Source organism: Ambystoma mexicanum, chromosome 1p, assembly GCF_040938575.1.
Source record: "Ambystoma mexicanum isolate Mex_15411 chromosome 1p, UKY_AmexF1_1, whole genome shotgun sequence".
NCBI lineage: Eukaryota > Metazoa > Chordata > Amphibia > Caudata > Ambystomatidae > Ambystoma > Ambystoma mexicanum.
In genome coordinates this window covers 179,509,664-179,525,290 of record NC_090921.1, presented here as the reverse complement: position 1 = coordinate 179,525,290, position 15,627 = coordinate 179,509,664, and positions in this window count along the sequence as shown.

Here is a 15,627-nt window from a genome sequence, read left to right as displayed (position 1 = left end):
CTGCTTGACGAAATGGCTTAAAGAACAGGGCACACGATACAGATGGGGATACCCCTTCTCGCTCACCTTCGAGCACAGAAGCAGGAAAATCGTCCTTCGATCAGAGGAGGAAATCAAGGAATGCATCGCTGACCTTCTGGGAACAGGCGGGCTGGAATACAATGGAAGCTCCAGGGCCCTAGGCGGAAAAGAGTGAAAGGATCGAGAAAATACAGACGCCTCAATAACACGCCCGATAGTGGGAAATGAAGACTCGTCTCACGAATCCTACTAATGAACACATTGACATCCACAGTTGAAACACGGGAAAACCGACCCCCATAGGGATTGAGATCCAGGAAGATAATCGACACAGGGGTCGCCGGATGCGGAGCACCCCTCTGAAGTAAGAGGGGACACGAACTTCCGCAGAAAGGCCCGTGGAACGCAGGTAATGTTACACTTTTTTATCCTTATTGTCGTTATTGTTGAAATATATGAAGTTGGTGGGGAGGGGGAATGGGATGGGGGCTCACCCTTATGTTAAGATGGTATACGTGATTGGGACTGTGAGGCAACAGTCCCCACTGATGGTCCGACAATGAACTGAAAACTTTCATCAAATCCGTTCCGGACGCCGTCAAAAGCTGCCAAAGCAGCATCCTCAGTTCCTGGGTTCACTCGAACACCATCAACTCTAGAGGGGAAGCGAGGGGGAGGGAAGGGGAAATAGAAACTTGGAAAAGGTACTACCATCATCTGAACTACCTCAATATACCAAAGATCATGTGAGACTGGGAAACCGAATATTCGTCTGGCCGCTGAGAGTGAGCAACTCCCCCAAAAATAGCCAATGATGGCATCATCCGATAAGCCTAAAGGCAGGGACCTCCTCAGAGTTGGGACCATTAATGTGAAGGGCTTGAACTCACCAACTAAGAGGTCACTGGTGCATAGAGAATTTTGCAGATCTGATATAGACATTCTTCTCCTCCAGGAGACAAAGTTTGCAAAGGGAGAGGAGCGGCGCATCCTGGGGAGGTGGGGAGGCCTGGAGTTTTGGGGCTCTGGTCCACTCAGGAAAGGGGGGGGTTGGAATTCTACTCAAGAAGGGAATTAGATTTGAGTAGGAAAAGACATGGTCTGATGTGAGTGGACGAGCCCTCCTGATAACAGGGAAAATTGCGAAAGTCCAGGTCACAATTGCCACAGTACACTCACCCAACAGCGGACAGGCCACATGCCTTGAGAAAACGATCCCTAAAATAATCTTAGAAGCCACAGGACACATCATCCTAGGAGGTGATTTTAACCAATGGGCAGACCCGTCCAAAGACTGGAAACCAGGTAAACCTGGAACGAGAAACCTACATAGAGGAGACCGTACTGAACTGTCCGCCATTATGGAACTATATGAACTAAAAGATGTGTGGAGAATTCTGCACCCCACCAAAAGTGGATTCACCTTCTATTCGAACCCCCACAACACACTCACACGTATAGATAATATATTTCTTACGGCCAACCTCACAGGCACCACATGTTACTCCGAAATCATCCCGATAATGTGGTCAGATCATGACATGGTATTAGTAGACAACTGGGCAGACTTACCTGTTACTGGGGGGGTTTGGCCATGCAACGAGACCCTCTGGAAAGATGTGGTTTTCAAAAGTGAAATGGAGACTGAGATTGATGAATATTTTAAAACAAACAGCAATGGGGAAGTCTCCAAACAAACAATCTGGGAAGCTGGGAAGGCCATGTGGAGAGGCATACTAATACGTGAGGGCTCATCTAAGAAGAGGGAACATAATATCATAGAAAATAGACTGCAGAGTGAAATACATCAGCTAGAGGGGGAGGTAAGGAAGAAATCTGAGGTGGACCCTGATAAAATAAGCACAGCCCAACGTAAAAGGGAAGAACTACGGCTGCTGGAACACGATCAAGTGGTACGAAAATTGCAACTTCTTCAGAAATTTTACGAAAAGGGAGACAAGGCTGATGCACTATTAGCAGCCAGACTTAAGGAACAAAGGGCGGAACGCAAGGTGAAGGAAATAATAGAGTCCCCCACCCCTGCAGCTCACTCCCCCGCCCAATACCGGAGTGCTTCGCCAGCTTCTATGAAAACTTTTATACCTCTGAAATGACTTCTGACCAATCGGACGCAATCTCCTACTTATCCTCAATCACTATGCCCACAATAACGCACACAGAAGCAGTGCTCCTTGACGCTCCAATTACTGAACAGGAGATCCAAAATGCAATCAAAAGGCTAACGCTGGGGAAATCCCCAGGCGAAGACGGTTATACTGCCGGCTTCTACAAAACCTTTAGTAGGCAACTAACACCTTTCCTAACAGAGCTATTCAATGAGATAATAGAAACTGGGGTCACACCGTACTCTTTCAAAAGAGCGCTGATAACAGTGATTCCCAAATAAGGGAGAGACCACAAGCACTGCGGATCGTACCGCCCCATCTCCCTCCTTAATCTCGACGCCAAGATCTACGCCAGGCTATTGGCTGCGAGATTGGGAACCCTAATGCCCCACTTGATCCACCCTGACCAGGTCGGGTTTATTCTCGGGAGACAGGGAGCTGATACCATGCGCAAAACACTACACCTCATCCACGCAGCTCTCAACCTCCCCGGCGACCCTGCCCTCCTGTCAATCGACGCAGAGAAAGCTTTTGATAGGGTGGAGTGGGCGTTTCTGGGAACGGTCCTACAGAAAGTAGGGATAGGCCCGAGGTTTCGGGATGGGATACGAGCAATATACACTTCTCCCAAGGCATCGATATTTGTAAACGGAGAATACTCCAGATGGTTTGAGCTGAAGCGAGGGACCAGGCAGGGATGCCCCCTCTCTGCAATCCCATTTGCACTCTCCCTGGAACCACTAGCACAGAAAATGAGAGCCGACCCCAACATAGAGGGATTGCGATTAGGGGTGACGGAATATAAAGCAGCACTTTATGCAGACAACATTCTTTTACACATAACCAACCCAATAGAATCCACCCCCCACGCACGTAACTTAATAGATAAATATGGCTGGTTCTCTGGGTTCAAAGTAAATAAATCCAAGTCCATACTCTTCCCCCTCTGGGGACCCCCGGAAGAGAACAATGTCAAGTCCCTCCCACTAGGCCTCAAGTTGGAACACACCGCATTGCAATACCTGGGCATACAGATCACTAAAACCCTCAATAACTTCTATGAAGCCAACTTCTCCCCACTCCTCCGGCGGTTTACAGCTGACCTAAAAAACTGGAGCAAACTCACGATTTCCTTGCTGGGGCGAATCAATGCTGTCAAAATGGTATGCCTCCCCCGATTCCTGTATCCCTTCCAAATGTTGCCAGTTGAGATACCTAAAAGATTCTTCATGGAGGCCAAACAGATCATGATGAGATTTATCTGGCAGGGGAAGAAGCCGAGAATTCCATATAATACATTGGTACTCCCCAAAGACAAGGGAGGAATAGGGCTCCCTGATTTGGGAACCTACTACAAAGCTGCTCAGTTGCGTGTCCTAATCCCACACCTCAGGGATCATAAGAACCTCCAATGGGTACAAATGGACAATCACTACCTGTCCCCCGCCACGGTTTCAGAATGGCTATGGACCCCATATAAAAGGCCACCCCATATTAAGCACTATATGGAGCATATGGCGAATTGGCAAAGAAACGCGCAAAATCACTACCTGGCCATCCCCGCTTAGTCACTTATGGTCACCCGGTATAAAAAATCATATTCCCAATGTGGGGAGGTTCCAATCATGGTATGAGGCGGGCCTAGAAAGGGTGGGGCAGTTGCAAAGAAAGGATTTGTTCATCACGCTACCAGATCTGACGGAGGCCTTGGGTATAGGCACTCTATCCACATTACAGTTTATCCAATTAAAAGGCGTACTAACCCAAATGGAGAGACAAACTCAAGAGAGACCTTAACCCATTTGAGAAACTTTTGGACTACAAATCCGAAATGAAAGGCCTCATATCCGTTATGTACCAGGAGTTAATAGCGGCGGGAGAGGGATCCACGGACCCCCTGAGAGCCAGATGGGGAAAGAGACTTTGGAGAAGAGATACTCCCTGATCAATGGGATATAATGTGTAGAGCTGCGTCCAAAGCCTCCATATCTAGCCAATACAAACTCCATGCAGTCAAACTCTTACACAGGTGGCAATACGATCCCCTTAGACTCTCCAAAATGTAACAAAAAAAGAGCCCGAGATGCTGGAGAAAATGTGGCGAAATAGCTAATTATTGGCATATGTGGTGGGGTTGCCCGCGCATCAAAGTGTTCTGGGACGAGGTCCTGGGATGGATCAAATAAGTAGACGGGATTCAAAGGGAGGCTGACCCCTACCTCATATTATTCGGCTTAGAAAGAGATGATGACGACTAGTTCAGGGTGAGAGGCTTAGCCCCCCATCTATTGTTAGCTGCGAGAGCCCTATTAGTGATCAAATGGAAATCCCCAACAGTTCCGCGAAAGAGCGAATGGATCAACTTGGCCTCCACCATCTATTCGATGGAAATAATCACTGCCTCCTTACATGATAAAGCGGCCAAATGCGAAGCCTTATGGATTGTCATGATCTCTGCTTCCAAAAGGTCAGGGTTTTCCCAACTCCCTAGGAAGCAGATCCATAACCCAGGTTCCGAGTGCCAACCAGTCCCAATTGGGACCTTTTGGACCCAGTCCTGGCGCCAGTGGCACCAGGCTCATAAATATGCCCAGTCCCAGCGCTGGAAGCGCCGGGCTCATAATGCTTGGGTGGACTTACCTGCAGCAGACCATGCTGCTTACTTGCCTGCCAGTTGAGCCTCTGATCCTCTTCTGTTTGGAACTACTTTTCCTGTTGGGTGGGGCTGGAGCCACTCCCTAGATTTAGAACACTGGAACTCTTCTGGAAGGCAGGAACTCTTTTCTTACCAGGAACTCTTTTCTTACTTAGGCGTGGCTGTGGAAGGAGACACCTAAGCACTACAGCAGGCTATTTAAACCACACCCGGTGGATGAATCTTGCTTTGCGTTATTCTGCACCCTCTGCAGCAGGACGCTCATCGTGTCTTCTGCATCCAGTCCTGGGCCTAAGGAAAAAGGCTTACCATCCTGAATCCAGTCTTCAGCAACACCCATAAAGACAAGAAAGAACAGGTTAGCATTCCGGCATCTGAAAGGCAAAGGCTTACCATCCTGAATCCAGTCTTCAGCAACACCTATAAAGATAAGAAAGAACAGGTTAGCATTCCGGCATCGGAAAGGCAAAGGCTTACCTACTCTTCGTGCGCTCCGGAGGTCTTCATACTGCATTCCGGCATCTGAAAGACAAAAGCTTACCAACTCTTCGCACACTCCGGAGGCCTTCGGCGCTGCATCCGCATCTGAAAGACAAAACAAGGTGCGTTTAAAGACATTGGAGAACTTTAATACTCACGTGCCATTACTCCTTTCCACATCTAACCCAGTGGGTATTCCGGCACCCTGCAGCCGCTCCGACCTCGTACCTGCAAAATAAAAAGACAGTTAGAGCGCATCGTGAAGCAGGCAACAAGCGCTTACTCACGTGCTTCCAGGCGCTTCTATTCATCACACGGGCTCCATCTTCAACTCACTTCAGCCCGTCATCCGCCATCGCCGGAACCCTGCAAAACAAGAGACATCATTACTAAAGACTTTAAAAAGACATTTGAATGACTCGAAACTTACCGTTCGTGCAGTAAACGACAGACAGCAGTCCTCTGAAGTCAAGAGGCCTGCGCTACCTATCCAGTGAAGAAACTGGCTACAGCACCCTGCCCCGAGGCAGATGGAGAGCTCGGCATTCACTTACCTAAGGTGAGAGCGTTAACCTTTGGGGTCTACAGGAGAGGAGAAGAGGAAAGAGATAGGGACACCCCAATAACCCCAGTTCATTAACCCCATATTTTCTATCTGCAGACATCTTACTCTACACGTCAGGCATACAGTGCACAGAGGTCCAGCCCAAAGAGCCAACCGGGTGCTACACATCACCTTTGAAGATACGGTAGTCGCCCAGTCAAGACCGGCGCCTCTGCGAGAATCAGGTGAGCGTTACAGAACGCAAAGCCTACCGCAAAACTCTCGCCCAGGCGCTATGGAAACCTCGGATACTGACCCCCTAGCCCGGTTACTTGGGGAACTAAGGGCAGAAGTGCATGCAACTCGTCAGGAAACGAATGCTCTAAGAAGGGAACTAATTATTTCCAAGGAGAGAACAGACAATCTTGCTAGACAAGTGCTACAGTCACAAGCCGGACAGACCCCGTTACCCGCATCAGGGGCAAATCTTCCTTCAACATCCTCTATGAATCCAGTGCAGATCAACCTACCTGGGAATGTACCTCTGGCTCCGCCCGAGCGATTTTCTGGTGACCCAAAGAGGTTTGCAGTATTTATCAATCAGTGCCGGTTGCACTTCTTATGCCGGCCAGCAGCCTTTCCAACTGATCAAGCTAAAGTAGCTTTTGTACTTTCGTACCTTAGTGGCAATGCGGCAGACTGGTCGATCCCTCTAGTTCATCAAGATGATCCGGTTCTCCATGATTTTCAAGCCTTTCAGCTTAGTATGGAAAAACTGTTCGCAAGACATTCACAGGGACAGGCCTTGGACAATGAGCTTCTTTCGTTGCGACAGGGTAATCAAGACCTTTTGGCTTATATTGCATCTTTCAATAGACTAATAGTGGAAACTCAATGGCCTGAGGACAAAAGGATTACGCTGTTTTATAGAGGTCTACGTGGAGAGCTCAAAGACGTTTTAGCCCAAGTAGTGAATCCCCCACAAGACTGTTCGGATTACATAGACTTGGTCGTTCAAATAGATCACAGGCTGCAGAACAGGAAGGCCGATCGTTCCAAGTTTGATGCTCGAGTATTTTCCAAACCGCCAACTCCTTCCAAAGGAGTAGACTCCGGGGAATCCATGCAAATAGGGGGTCTGAAAGGTCCTCTAACACAACGGGAGCGGGAAAGGAGGAAACAGTTGCAATTATGCCTATATTGCGGAAACTCAGGGCACTTTCTTCGAGACTGTCCGGTGAAACCTGCCAAGAAGGCAGTAGGAGCTGCAGTTACCAAAGTTACAAACTCTGAGCAGGGAAACAACCTCGCCCGACAAGAATAGAGGTCCTCTTGCCGAGCGTAAAAACCAGTTCCGTGACCTCGCATTTCGTGATACCTATGGTCCTCATTAGCCCTGATAATCCGGATCGATTACATGCAATTGAAGCTTACGTCGACAGCGGTGCCATCGGCAATTATGTGGATCATGAAATGGTTTTGAGGATGAATCTAACTCTTTGTCCCAAGGCTGTAAAGGACGTCATTACTACGGTGGATGGTACGGAGATAGCCTCCGGGCCAGTAACGCATACCACTCAAGAAGTGACGCTAGTAAGTCAAGATGGACACCATGAGAAGATCGTGTTCGATGTGATCAAGGCCCCTCAGTTTCAGATTATTCTAGGAATACCTTGGTTAGAGAAACACAATCCTCTGATCGATTGGCGAGCAAGAACGGTCCAGTTTCCAGAATGTGTCTCTACTTGTCACCCTCCACCTGGTGTTGCACTGGCCGCAATTTCTTCAGAGACTCCCCAGTTACCTCCCGAATACCTAGAATACCAAGATGTTTTCCGGAAGGATCAGGCTAACTCTCTACCTCCTCATAGGTCTTATGACTGCCAGATAGACCTGATACCTGGATCTACTCCTCCTTGTAGTAGAATTTATGCCCTCACCGAGCCTGAGAACCTTCACCTTCGACAATACCTGGATCAATACCTGGCAAATGGGTTTATTCGTCCTTCCAAGTCCCCTGCTTCTTCAGCTTTGTTCTTCGTTCCAAAAAAGGAAGGAGACCTTAGAACTTGTATCGATTATCGCTCCCTGAACCAGATCACCGTTAAGAATAGATATCCGTTACCTTTGATCCCTGAACTCCTGGACCAAGTCAGAAAAGCATGCATATATACAAAGCTGGATCTTAGAGGAGCTTACCACTTGGTACGAGTAAAAGAGGGCGATGAATGGAAGACGGCCTTCCGCACCAAGTATGGGCTATTTGAATATCAGGTCATGCCCTTCGGACTTTGCAATGCCCCGGCCGCCTTTCAATATTTTATGAACGATGTCCTCAGAGAGCTCATAGATGTATGTGTTGTTGTTTACATTGACGACATCCTCGTTTATTCTTCATCGGAATCTGAACATCGGAAACACGTGAAAATGGTCCTCGAAAGATTGCGTCAACACAAACTTTTCGCTAAGTTGGAAAAATGTGTTTTCAACGTGACTGAAGTTGAATTCTTGGGATTCATATTATCACCTGGCGGGGTGCGTATGGATTCAAAGAAGGTCGATGCAGTTCTCAAATGGCCATCACCATCCTCCGTAAAAGGTGTGCAAAGCATGTTAGGCTTCGCTAACTTTTACCGCAGGTTTATCCCCGATTTCACTCGAATAGTCCAGCCCATCACTGCCTTGTTAAAGAAAAACAAACGTTTTGAATGGTCTACCGAGGCGGAACAAGCTTTCCAGGATTTGAAGACTAAATTTATCTCTGCACCAATCTTAAAACACCCTCGCCCCGAACTCCCCTACATCGTGGAAACTGATGCTTCAAGCCTTGCCATGGGGGCAGTTCTATCACAAAAGGACCCGGTAACCAATCAGTTGCATCCCGTGGCATTTTGGTCCCGCAAATTCTCGCCTACTGAAGTCAATTACACGATTACTGACAAGGAACTTCTGGCTATCAAGTCTGCCTTTAAGGCTTGGCGGCATTATCTGCTGGGGGCCCGACACACCGTTACTGTGATTACGGATCACCGAAACCTGCAATATTTGAAAACCGCAAAAGCCCAATCCTCTAGACAACTCCGTTGGGCATTATTCTTTGCCGAGTTTGACTTCATAATTACCTATCGACCAGGTACAAAGAACGGTAAAGCCGATGCCCTTTCTCGGATGGGAATGGAAGAACACTTGGTCAACCCTAAACCTGTACCAATCATTCCCGAACAAAGAATTCTGGGTGTAATCGCCACAGAATCCATAGAGGAAGTTAAGGATAAAGCCAGGCAACTTGTAACTCCAGCTGATATACAGAATTGGCATCTGCAGGGAAAGGACTTTGCAGTAAAGGACAACTTATTGTATTTCCAAGAACGATTATACCTACCCAGCACAGATTTACAGAAAAAAGTAATCTCTTGTTATCACGACTCTTTAATGGAAGGTCATCCCGGTATAGCCAAGACCTCAGAAAAGATCAAGCGCTACTTCTGGTGGCCGTCTTGGAAAAAAGATATCAGAGACTTTATAATGTCCTGTGGAGTATGCGCCCAAAACAAGAGTCAAAAGGAAAGACCAGCAGGCCTCTTACGGCCTATTGACATCCCACCTCGCCCTTGGCATACGCTTTCTATGGACTTCATCACCGATCAACCTCCATGCTCCGGATACAATACGATTCTAGTAATCGTAGACTTATTCTCCAAGATGGCGCATTTCATTCCGCTCAAAGGCTTGCCAACAGCAGCAACTCTGGCCCGAGAATTTCTCGAAAACATCGTCCGACTGCACGGTTTTCCTTCGGTTCTAATTTCGGATCGAGGTAGTCAATTTATTTCTCATTTTTGGCGAAGTTGCTGTCGGTCGGCTCAAATTGATGTGAGACTATCGACCAGTCACCACCCTCAGACCGACGGACAAACCGAGAGGACCAATCAAACTCTGGAACAGTATTTACGCTGCATGCTGCAACAAACTGAAAAAACTTGGAAAGATATCCTTTGGATAGCCGAGTATGCCTACAATAACTCTGTCCACTCGGGAACTGGGAAAACCCCGTTTTTTCTTTTGTACGGCAGTCACCCTCGAACCTCGGAGTTGGATCCCCTCCAAGATCTTCAAACACCAGCAGTAGACTACCTGCATTCTACAATCACCCAAGCCTTTAAGGAAGCTGTTTCTCACCTTCAAAGGGCTAAAGAACAATACAAGAAAGGAGCAGATCAACATCGGAAGGAAGCCCCTCACTATCAAGTAGGGGATCAAGTCTGGTTATCCACCAAATATCTATCTCTAAAAGGGCCACGCACATTCAACCCAAGATACCTTGGTCCCTATTCCATCACTACCATAGTAAACCCAGTAGCGGTCAAGTTGGACTTGCCCCCGCACATGAAGATACATCCGGTCTTCCACGTCTCTCTATTAAAACCCGTGCAACCTCAAACCCGTCTAACCAAATCTCCAAAACCTATCCTAGTGGATGGAGAACTCGAGTTTGAAGTCAAAAGCATTCTGGGCATTCTGGACTCCAAGATCTCCAAATCTAAACTATTCTACCTAATTGACTGGAAAGGCTACGGCCCCCAAGAGAGATCCTGGGGACCTGCTGAATATGTCCACGCTCCTCGCCTAATCAAAAGATTTCACCGAACATTTCCTGACAAGCCAAAACCCCCGGAGAAGCCCGGTTTGGGAGGGGCCTTGAGGGGGGGTGCTGTCATGATCTCTGCTTCCAAAAGGTCAGGGTTTTCCCAACTCCCTAGGAAGCAGATCCATAACCCAGGTTCCGAGTGCCAACCAGTCCCAATTGGGACCTTTTGGACCCAGTCCTGGCGCCAGTGGCACCAGGCTCATAAATATGCCCAGTCCCAGCGCTGGAAGCGCCGGGCTCATAATGCTTGGGTGGACTTACCTGCAGCAGACCATGCTGCTTACTTGCCTGCCAGTTGAGCCTCTGATCCTCTTCTGTTTGGAACTACTTTTCCTGTTGGGTGGGGCTGGAGCCACTCCCTAGATTTAGAACACTGGAACTCTTCTGGAAGGCAGGAACTCTTTTCTTACCAGGAACTCATTTCTTACTTAGGCGTGGCTGTGGAAGGAGACACCTAAGCACTACAGCAGGCTATTTAAACCACACCCGGTGGATGAATCTTGCTTTGCGTTATTCTGCACCCTCTGCAGCAGGACGCTCATCGTGTCTTCTGCATCCAGTCCTGGGCCTAAGGAAAAAGGCTTACCATCCTGAATCCAGTCTTCAGCAACACCCATAAAGACAAGAAAGAACAGGTTAGCATTCCGGCATCTGAAAGGCAAAGGCTTACCATCCTGAATCCAGTCTTCAGCAACACCTATAAAGATAAGAAAGAACAGGTTAGCATTCCGGCATCGGAAAGGCAAAGGCTTACCTACTCTTCGTGCGCTCCGGAGGTCTTCATACTGCATTCCGGCATCTGAAAGACAAAAGCTTACCAACTCTTCGCACACTCCGGAGGCCTTCGGCACTGCATCCGCATCTGAAAGACAAAACAAGGTGCGTTTAAAGACATTGGGGAACTTTAATACTCACGTGCCATTACTCCTTTCCACATCTAACCCAGTGGGTATTCCGGCACCCTGCAGCCGCTCCGACCTCGTACCTGCAAAATAAAAAGACAGTTAGAGCGCATCGTGAAGCAGGCAACAAGCGCTTACTCACGTGCTTCCAGGCGCTTCTATTCATCACACGGGCTCCATCTTCAACTCACTTCAGCCCGTCATCCGCCATCGCCGGAACCCTGCAAAACAAGAGACATCATTACTAAAGACTTTAAAAAGACATTTGAATGACTCGAAACTTACCGTTCGTGCAGTAAACGACGGACAGCAGTCCTCTGACGTCAAGAGGCCTGCGCTACCTATCCAGTGAAGAAACTGGCTACAGCACCCTGCCCCGAGGCAGATGGAGAGCTCGGCATTCACTTACCTAAGGTGAGAGCGTTAACCTTTGGGGTCTACAGGAGAGGAGAAGAGGAAAGAGATAGGGACACCCCAATAACCCCAGTTCATTAACCCCATATTTTCTATCTGCAGACATCTTACTCTACACGTCAGGCATACAGTGCACAGAGGTCCAGCCCAAAGAGCCAACCGGGTGCTACACATCACCTTTGAAGATACGGTAGTCGCCCAGTCAAGACCGGCGCCTCTGCGAGAATCAGGTGAGCGTTACATGGATGGACTTCAGGAATAAATACATCGCACCAACCTCTGATTCCCAACCGGAGGAGCCCACAGGGCCCTGATTCGAAACGCAAAACCCAATGACATCAAAGTGGGGGAAAACTCATGTTAAGCCGTGACAGCATCGCCAGACATTGGAACTGTGTTTACTGTGCCTTTCTAGTTCTCATGTTAGTTGAATGTTCACAAGATGTATGCTAATCCAAGAAGGGGAGGGGGGTGGGAATGGGTTGAAGCTAACAGTTGATGTGATACACCCAGAAATATGGGACTATTGCCAAATTAAGAGACTCAAATGATATAATTTGTTCTGTCTTAATCAAGCTACCATGTGCTAAAGGAGGTGTATTAAATAATGTGCACTTTTTTTGTATAATATTTCCTTTATGTTTTTTGTTCTTTCAAAACGAATAAAACCAAATTAAAAAAAAACATGTCCCGAAAAACACTTCTAAAGACACCCATGTCAAAATCTATAGAGATTTGGAGCCCCGTGGGAATCACCTCATAGGACAAACATTATACACCTTCCGATGCAGTTTTAACAAAGGCTTAAGGAAACCACGCCTCTAATACAAAGCTTTTACATTTAGGGACAAATCCATCAGAGCCCACAGATCCATTTCTCGGACCCACTGAATGGACTAAATTAAAATTCTAAAACAATTAACCATATTTCATGTTTTGTGAACTTCATGGACAGACATCCTTACCAGTTTTCAGATCAAAAGGGGGAGGGGAACCTCTTGCTAAAACATAGGTTAGACATATCAAACCCCCAAACACACCTTCCACTCAGGCTACACCTATTCATGAGCAGGACACATATGATGATTTGAACATCATTAATCCTCTACAAGGGGATCAATGTTCACAGGTTGAACAATTGACCCCAGACCAATATTATGATGGCGATGACCCAGACATCTATATCTTACCATCGCCAGAGGACCAAGACCAACCAATCACTGATTACCCTGTTGACAATCAGCTCCAACAAAATGGCTACTAATTAAAACAGCCCAACACTAAAATAAACACTCAAACCCTGTAGGATACAGATTTCGGGGACAATATTTCAGGGGATAAAAAGGCAGTAACAGTTAATTTGTTTGCTCCAATCGATGCAAAAGTGTGTTCAACCTTCTTTGATTACTCCAACATTAACCACAGCTGTTAATCCCAGAATTGAGAACTTTTAAACCTGCTCCAACAGATCACCTCTACATTAGAGGACAATTAAAACCGGACTCCTTGGTTGTAACGACCACAAGCAAAAGGGCAGGTACCACACTGGCAGGCATCTTCAAAGGCACCCCCTGACAATGAAAGTAAACATTTTTACACACTGGGCAGGAAGGTAGCTACATTGGCAGCATACCAAATGCATATCGCCAACTATACAACCCTATTAGCAAGTTACAGTTGCCCTCTACGGGACAACGTACAACAACTAGACGCTGTCTCGAACCTTTAAAATCTAAAATGTTAAAGTCAGTCCCTGAGGGTAAGCAGGTTGCCACCTGTATCCACAAAAACAACTTGAATGCAGCTGACCAAGCTGGCTGCATTATTGTGTAACTAACAATTTTAAAACTCAACCATTGGCTACTTCAATCAGGTTTCAAGTTAGAAACTCAAGCTACCTTGCTGAAAATGCCCATCGAGCCCAGTGTTCTGTTCGGTAAAGCTATCGGTGATGCAGTAAAAGGTGCAATAGAAAAATATGAAACTCTAAAGTAATTGGGTCAAATCACCAACAAACCCTTTATACATCAGGGGTGTTTAATACACACCACTGCTGGAGCGGGCAGGGATACATATGTTCACAGGGCTACAACCAGGGACAATCTTCTTCCTGGAGTAATTCCCAGTGCCAATTCACACCTTACCAAACACATTTTCTAAGGGGCTATAGAAGAGCTAGGGGTGGAGGGAGAGCCTCCATTACTGGAGGCTCTTCTTCCTCTAAACAATGACATTCCACTGCACGTTCCCTCCCATGCCACTCCAGTCAGAGGTCGCATTTGTCAATTCACCCACGCATGGAAGGAGATCAACATCGGATCAGTGAGTGTTATCTACAGTGGTGGGGGGATACTCCATCGAGTTTTTAGAAACCCCCGGCATCATCCACCAAGACACCGGAAGATGTCTCCACAACGTCAGAAGATACTACTAGAAGAAATGAAGTCTCTACTTCAAAAAGGTGCAATAGACAGGTAAACAAGGGTATCTATTGTGTGTACTTCCTAGTGCCAAGGAATGATTTAACTATGTGCTGTGTGTTAGACCTGCGTCCAGCCAACACGTATGTGAATCCACAAACGTTTTGCATGGCAGCACTGCAAGAAGAAATTCCACTCTTAAAACAGGGGGATTACATGACAATTTTGGGCATGAAAGATGCATACTTTCATGTTTCAATGCCTGCGCTTTCAAGGTGCTCCCCTTTTGGCATTTCATCAGCGCCAAGGGTGTTCACCAAAGTACTAGCATTAGTATGAGCACACCTGTGAAGGGAATTCATCCCAGTGTTCACTTAGCTGGACAACTGGCTCATAACGGGAAAAGTCACAAATTTGCCAAAAGAACACCCAAGCAACAATCAATCTATTGTTCGAATTGGGGTTCTCAATCAAAAAAAGTCAAGTCTCGTCCCCAGTCAAGTGGAGGAATTCCTGGGAGCAATTATAAAATACAATTAGTGTTGGTTTTCCCCTGAAATGAGAGTCCAAAACATGCTCTTCAGGTACCTCATTTGGCCGGTTGGCAAAAAACCGTGCCCAAGGCAATGCGACTGCTCGGCATGATGGCTTCTTGTATTTATCTTGTCCCACACGCGCAGCTGCACATGTGCCCTTTGCAAGAGTGGCAAGCGAAACAATGGCCTCAAGCAAATGGACAGTGGGACGATCTAGTGCTTGTTTTGCAAACCTTAGTACAGGTTCTACACTGGTGGATCAAAGGCAATATTAAAAGGGAAACCTTTTCGCAACCCACTAATGCAAGACACTCTCAAAACAGACACATGGGGAGCACATTACCTTCATCACACTGCACACAGTGTGTGGACACAGTCAACCGCAAGAAACCGCATCAAGCTACTAGAATTACTAGCAGTCCACAAAGCACTACAAGCTTTTCAACATCACTTAGCAGGACAGACAGTTCTATTACTCACAGACAGTTCCACTGCCATGTTCAACAAACGGGGTGAGACACATTCTCGAAGTCTGTCCAGTTTAGCCCAGAATATTTGGAAATAGTCTCTCAAATGCAACATTTACCTAGTCCCTCAACACTTTCCAGGGGAACACGATTCACTAGCAGACAATTTAAGCAGAAGTCTATAGCTACCCGCAGAACACAAGTAGCAAATTCACGCAGATATTTTACACAATATCCTCACCCATTGGGGGCATCCACCTCCTAGACCCATTTGCAACAAAGCAAAACACACAATGCCCTGACTTCGCGCCCAGGTTTCCCCCAACCAAAATCCAAGGGGACCGCCATGTGGATGAGTTGGTTAGGGAAATTTGCTTATGCTTTTCCACCAACACCACTCTTCAACGAAATAG